The 6,128-nt window shown below is 40.9% G+C and overlaps 1 pseudogene; it reads right to left on the bottom strand.

Moving 5' to 3' along the window:
* Window positions 1–6,128, bottom strand: part of LOC122125473 — a 260,765-nt pseudogene that overhangs the window by 120,382 nt on the left and 134,255 nt on the right.

The following is a 6,128-nucleotide window of genomic DNA, read 5'->3' as shown; positions in this document are numbered from 1 at the left end:
GAAATACTGTCCTACTATCTCTCATGTATTAGGAAAAATCCAATTCTATTCATCCATCGGGAAGAGGAAGATGGCATGTTCGGGGAAATGGGTGAACCTGGAGGAATGGCATTAAGGGAAGGTAAGTCAGGTTCTGAGATGAAGGTGGCTACATTTCTCCTCTGTAGAATCAGATCTAAGATTCTAAACAAGCAAGGCTCTAGTGGTTCAAGCCTGTAATCCTAGCTACTCAGGGGCTGAGACCTCGGATTCCCAATTCAAAGCCAGCCCAGAGAAGGAAAGTCTGTGAAACTCTTCTCTCCAGTTAAGCACCAGCAAACCAGAAGTAGACCTGTGGCTCAAAGTGGTAGAGGCCTAGCTTTGAGCAAAATGGGTTCAAGGAACATGGGCAAGACTCAAGTTCAAGCTCTCTGACTGACTAAAGAAAGAAACTTGAAATATGTGTGACACATTCCCTGGGTCACATGCTCTTATACCTCAAAACAATGGCTGCGGGGCTGGGTCCCAGGTGTCACACTTTCCTTAACACGGAGCCCACATTTCACAGAAGAAATAACAGGAAGATGAACCAGGTCTGTAGTGGGGATGGTGTGGGTGATGGAGGAGGTCAATGACAAAGAATGAGAGGGGCAATTTTAGGTTCAAATGCCATTCTAGAGTCACTGATGTGACTCTCAACCCCTGGACAATCAGGATTCCTCCTCACTTGTCATAAACCTGGACAGACTATATGAGGAAGAAGAAGTGAGGAACCAACAGGGCTTGGGGGTAGGGAGCCTAGAACCCCAGTTCTTTTCACTGTCCTAGCCCATTTCTTCCCTGTGGCTTTGTCATGCATCTGGGTTCAATCCAGAATCCCTGCTCCAAAGGTGATCCCTTACCCACAGTGTGGAACCTGGGGTCTCTCCTGCAGGCTGTGTCTCTCCAGTGGCAGTGAAAACAAGTGCTGGCCTCTTGTTTCAGGATTTGCATGGCACGGCGGGTCATTTCTGAGATGCACATGGTCACCGCAGAGCTGCAGAGAGCTCTTTACATAGGGGTCCAGGAGGGAGGCAGCTGAGGTCATCTCCCACGGGAGCAGTGATTTTCCCTACACCTGGGGTGGCAAACCAAGTTCTCAGTAAACTTTTTCTTTTCCCCCATGTGACAATTATCAAGACACTTTTCACTTTCATGTGGGTGCTTCTCCAGGGGACAGGGGAGTGGTGCAGTCGCTTACCTCTACTTGATCCCAAGAGGCCGGCAGGAGACACTGGGGCCCAATGCTAGATGATTGTCTATAAACAACCTCAGACTTGTGTAAGCCATGTGTCTCCAAACTGTCTTACCCAAAGTGTCCCTTCCGTATATTTTTTCCAGTTCTGACACTTGAACTCATGGCTTGGGCATTGTTCCTGAGCTGCTTTTGCTCAAGGTAGCACTCTACCATTGGTGCCACAGCACCACTTCTGGCTTTTTCTCTGTATGTGCTGCTGAGGAATTGAAACCAGGGCTTCATGCATGCTAGGCAAGCACTCTACCAATGAGCCACCTTCCCAGCCCTCCCCATCTCAGTCTGCTTTTGTTTTATCATCATATATGCTGTTAGAAAAGAAAAATGAAACCTTGTACTGATGCAATCTCAGGAGCCTGATATTAGAGAATCAAGGTTCAAAGCCAGCCTGGTGAAGAAAGCCCATGAGATTCTTATTTCTACTCTCTGGTGGTAGAGTGCCAGTCTGGAATAAAAGAGCTCAGCAACAGCATCCAGGCCCAGAGTTCAAACTGCTGGACTGGAACAAAAGAAAGAAAGAAAGAAAATAGAATGAGACATTTATGTACAGTAATTTCTTTGGCAATAATGGCCATTTTCTTCTAAAAATGTTTTTATCCCTAGAGAACCCATTTGGAGCTTAGAGGTAAGCATTTCATGCATATTCCTGAAAGCAGGGTGATCTCTTTTCATGCCCGGTCAGTTCTGAGGAGGTAGCTTCATTCTCTAATTCCCTACTCATTTTCATGGTTATCACTGATGATTTTGAAGCAGAAATTTCTCACTGTGCTCAGGAGAGGATCAGCAATGACTATTCACCCTGAGTTTTTAGCCTACCTCATTGCATGTGACTCCTTTCCTTACCTGGACCCTTAGGTCTTGCTGACAGTTCCTCTGCCCTGTTCTTGTCTGTTTCAAGAACATGCATTTGCCTCTCTGTGTCTGACTTCTTGCATTTTCCACAGGGATCTGTAGTTCTACAGATGTGGCAGCTAATGATAGAATTTCCTTCTTGTTCCTGGCCTAGTCGTAGTTTGTGATGGAAATAGGCTATATCTTCTTTATTGTGTGTATGTGAAACATCTTTTTATTAAACAGCAAAGCAGAAATGAAACACAATGTTAAATATTTGTAAAATTAGGTCACAAAAGGGATGCAAGAGGGATGACTGCAGTATGACTATTACATCTTCATATAGTTAACGTCATTTATGAAATCTTTTTTAAATTTTTTTTTGTGAACATACTTTACAGAGGGGTTACAATTACATGGGCAAGATAATGAGTACATTTCTTATCAAGCATTGCAGCCTCCTCCTTTGTTTACCCTTCACATCCCTTCCCAACCTCCCACCACCCCTCCACCCAATCCCCCCCCTCATACCCTCCCCCAACAAAGTTGTAAAGTTCGTTTTTGACATGACAACTTGTACTTCTCATAGTTACATCGGGTCCACCTGTATCCTTAAACGACTTGTTTTTCCCCATCTCCTCCACAAATTATACCGACATCAAATATAGTTAAAGCAGGGGTTACACTGTGGGGGAGGGACATACAAAGCTACAAAGAAATAACCTTATAAATGAGTTAGAAACAATTGCATGAAAGAAAAAAACATTTCAATACATATCTAAGGGTTCATTTTCCTAACATCACTTTATCTGACCTTTCCTGCTTGACTCATACATATACTAGATATTGCAAATAAGGGAAACCATGGGACCTATGTTACTTTGGGCTTGGCTTACTTCACTTAATATAATTTTTTCCAATCCTTTCCATTCCTAACAAATGGGGAAATGTCATTTTTTCTGATGGAGGCATAGAATTCCATTGTGTATATATACCACATTTTCTTGATCCATTCATCTACTGAGGGGCATCTGGGTTGGTTCCATATCTTAGCTATGGTAAATAATGCTGCAATAAACATAGTTGTGATGGTAGCTTTAGTGTGGTCTTGTTTGTAGACATTAGGGTAAATGCCCAAAAGTGGGATTGCTGGGTCATAGGGGAGCTCTATGTGAAGTCTTTTCAGGAAACTCCATATTGCTTTCTAAAGTGGTTGAACAAGTTTACACTCCCACCAACAATGAAGTAAGGTTCCCTTCTGTCCACATCCCCTCCAGCATCTGTTGTTGTTAGAGTTCTTGATTATAGCCATTCTAACTGGGTTGAGGTGGTATCTCAATGTTGTTTTGATTTGCATTTCTTTTATGGCTAGGGATGTTGAGCATTTCTTCATGTGTCTATTGGCCATCCTCCTATCTTCTTCAGAGAAGTTTCTCTTCAAGTCTTTAACCCACTTATTTATTGGGCAGTTGTTTCTTTGAGGATATGTTGTTGGGGGATTTAATTTTTTGAGTTCCAAGTATATTTCAGATATGAGACCCTTGTCCGTTGTATGGCTAGTGTAGATCTTCTCCCAATCTGTGGGCTTTCTATTGATCTTGCTAGCTATGTCCTTTGCCATGCAGAAGCTCTGCAACCTTATACTATCCCATTTGTCCAACCTTTCTTTGATTTGTTGTGTTTCCAGGTCTCTATTAAGAAAATTTCGGCCTGAGCCAAGGAGACCTAGGGTTTCTCCTATTCCATCCTGTAATATTTTCAGAGTGTCTGCTTTGACTCTGAGGTCTTTGATCCATTTGGAGTTGATTCTGGTGCAGGGTGATTTATAAGGATCTAGCTTTAGTTTTCTACAAGTAGTTAACCAATTTTGCCAGCACCATTTACTGAAGAGGCTGTCTTTCTTCCATTCTATTATTTTAGCTCCCTTATGGAAGATTAGTTGGCTATAGGTCTGTAGGTTCATTTCTGGGTTTTCAATTCTATTCCATTGGTCCTGAGGTCTGTTCTTATGCCAATACCAAGCTGTTTTGATTACTATGGCTTTATAGTAGAGTTTGAAGTTTGGTATTGATATTCCTCCAGCAGTGTTCTTTCCATTCAGGAGCGTTTTTGCTATTCGGGGTCTTTTATTGTTCCATATTCATTTTTGGATTGCGTCTTCTATTTCCTTGAAGAATGAGGTTGGAATTTTGATAGGTATCTCATTGAATTTGTAGATAGCCTTGGGAAGTATTGCCATTTTCACGATGTTAATCTTTCCAATCCAGGATCATGGGAGGTTTTGCCATTTTCTAAGTTCTGTGTTGATTTCCTTTTTCAAGATTTTAAAGTTTTCATCATAGAGATCCTTCACTTCTTTGCTTAAGTTAATTCCTAGGTATTTTATTTTTTGAGGGGCTATTACAAATGGAGTTACTTTCCTAATTTCAGCCACACTTTTCTCATTGTTGGCATACAGAAAAGCCATTGATTTTGGGGGGTTAATTTTATAGCCTGCTACTTTGCCAAAGTTGTGAATCAGCTTGAGTAATTTGGGAGTGGAGTCTATGGGATTCTTTCAATACAAGATCATGTCATCTGCAAAGAGGGAGAGTTTTATTTCTTCTTTCCCTATTTGGATCCTGTTTATATTGCATCTTGTCTTATTGCTGTAGCTAGGCATTCTAATACTAGATTGAAGAGAAGTGGAGAGAGTGGACATCCTTGTGTTGTTCCTGAGTTAAGAGAAAATGGCTTTAGTTTTTCACCATTAAGTATAATGCTGGCTGTAGGTTTGTCATATACAACCTTTATTGTATTGAAGAATGTTCCATGGATTCCTAATTTTTCCAAAACCTTCATCATAAAGGGGTGTTTGATCTTGTCGAATGCTTTTTCTGCATCTATTGAGATAACCCATGTGGTTCTTATCCTTGCTCCTGTTGATGTGATGAATTATATTAATTGATTTGTGTATATTGAACCAGCTTTGCATCCCTGAAATGCATCCTGTCTGATCGTGGTGTATGATTCTTTGGATGAATTGTTGATTATTATTTTTTTTTTTTTGCCTATTGTGGGGCCTGAACTCTGGGCCTGGGTGCTGTCCCTCAGCTCTTCAGCTCAAAGCTAGCCCTCTACCGCTTGAGCCACAGCGCCACTTGCGGCTTTTTCTGCATATGTGGTGTTGAGGAATCGAACCCAGGGCCTCATGCATGCAAGGCAAGCGCTCTACCACTGAGCCACCTTCCCAGCCCTTTTTGGATGAATTGTTGAAGTCGATTGGCCAAAATTTTGTTTAGAAGTTTTGCATCAATGTTCAACAAAGAAATGGGTCTATAGTTCTCTTTCTTTGATGAGTCCCTGCCTGGTTTTGGGATGAGGGTTATGATGGCTTCATAGAATATGTTCAGTAATGAACTTTCTCTTTCAATTTCATCAAAGAGTTGGAGGAGTATTGGTGTGAGCTCTGTTTTGAAGGCCTTGTAGAATTCCGCTGTAAAACCATCTGGTCCTGGACTTTTCTTAGGTGGGAGGTCTCTTATTGCTGTTTCTATTTCAATGCTTGATATAGGCCTGTTAAGCTGGTTTAACTCATCTTGGTTTAGTTTTGGCATGCCAATATTTGCTAGGAAAAGGACCATTTCTGTCAAGTTCTCAAACTTATTAGCATAAAGTTTTGAGAAGTATTCCCTTATAATGTTCTGAATCTTGGTTGTTTCCGTGGTGATGTTTCCATTCTCATCTCTGAGTTTATTAATTTGGGTGTGTTCTCTTCTTTTTCTGATAAGATTTGTTAAGGGTCTGTCAATTTTTTTAATTTTTTCAAAGAACCAACTCTTTGTTTTGTTGATTCTTTCTATATTTTTTTTGGATTCTAATTCATTTAATTCTGATTTAATTTTAATTATTTTTTTCCATATACTGGATTGGGGTTTATCTTGCTGCTTTTTTTCAAGGAGGTTCAGATGTCTCATTAAATTGTTGGTTTCAGATCTCTCCAATTTGTTGATGTAGGAGCTCAGAGCTATAAACTTGCCTCTGA

Source organism: Dipodomys spectabilis, unplaced genomic scaffold (genome assembly GCF_019054845.1).
Source record: "Dipodomys spectabilis isolate Male_0828 unplaced genomic scaffold, ASM1905484v1 ptg000266l, whole genome shotgun sequence".
Classification (NCBI taxonomy): domain Eukaryota; kingdom Metazoa; phylum Chordata; class Mammalia; order Rodentia; family Heteromyidae; genus Dipodomys; species Dipodomys spectabilis.
Note: the sequence above shows the minus strand (reverse complement) of the source record. Positions and strands in the feature narration are given on the sequence as shown.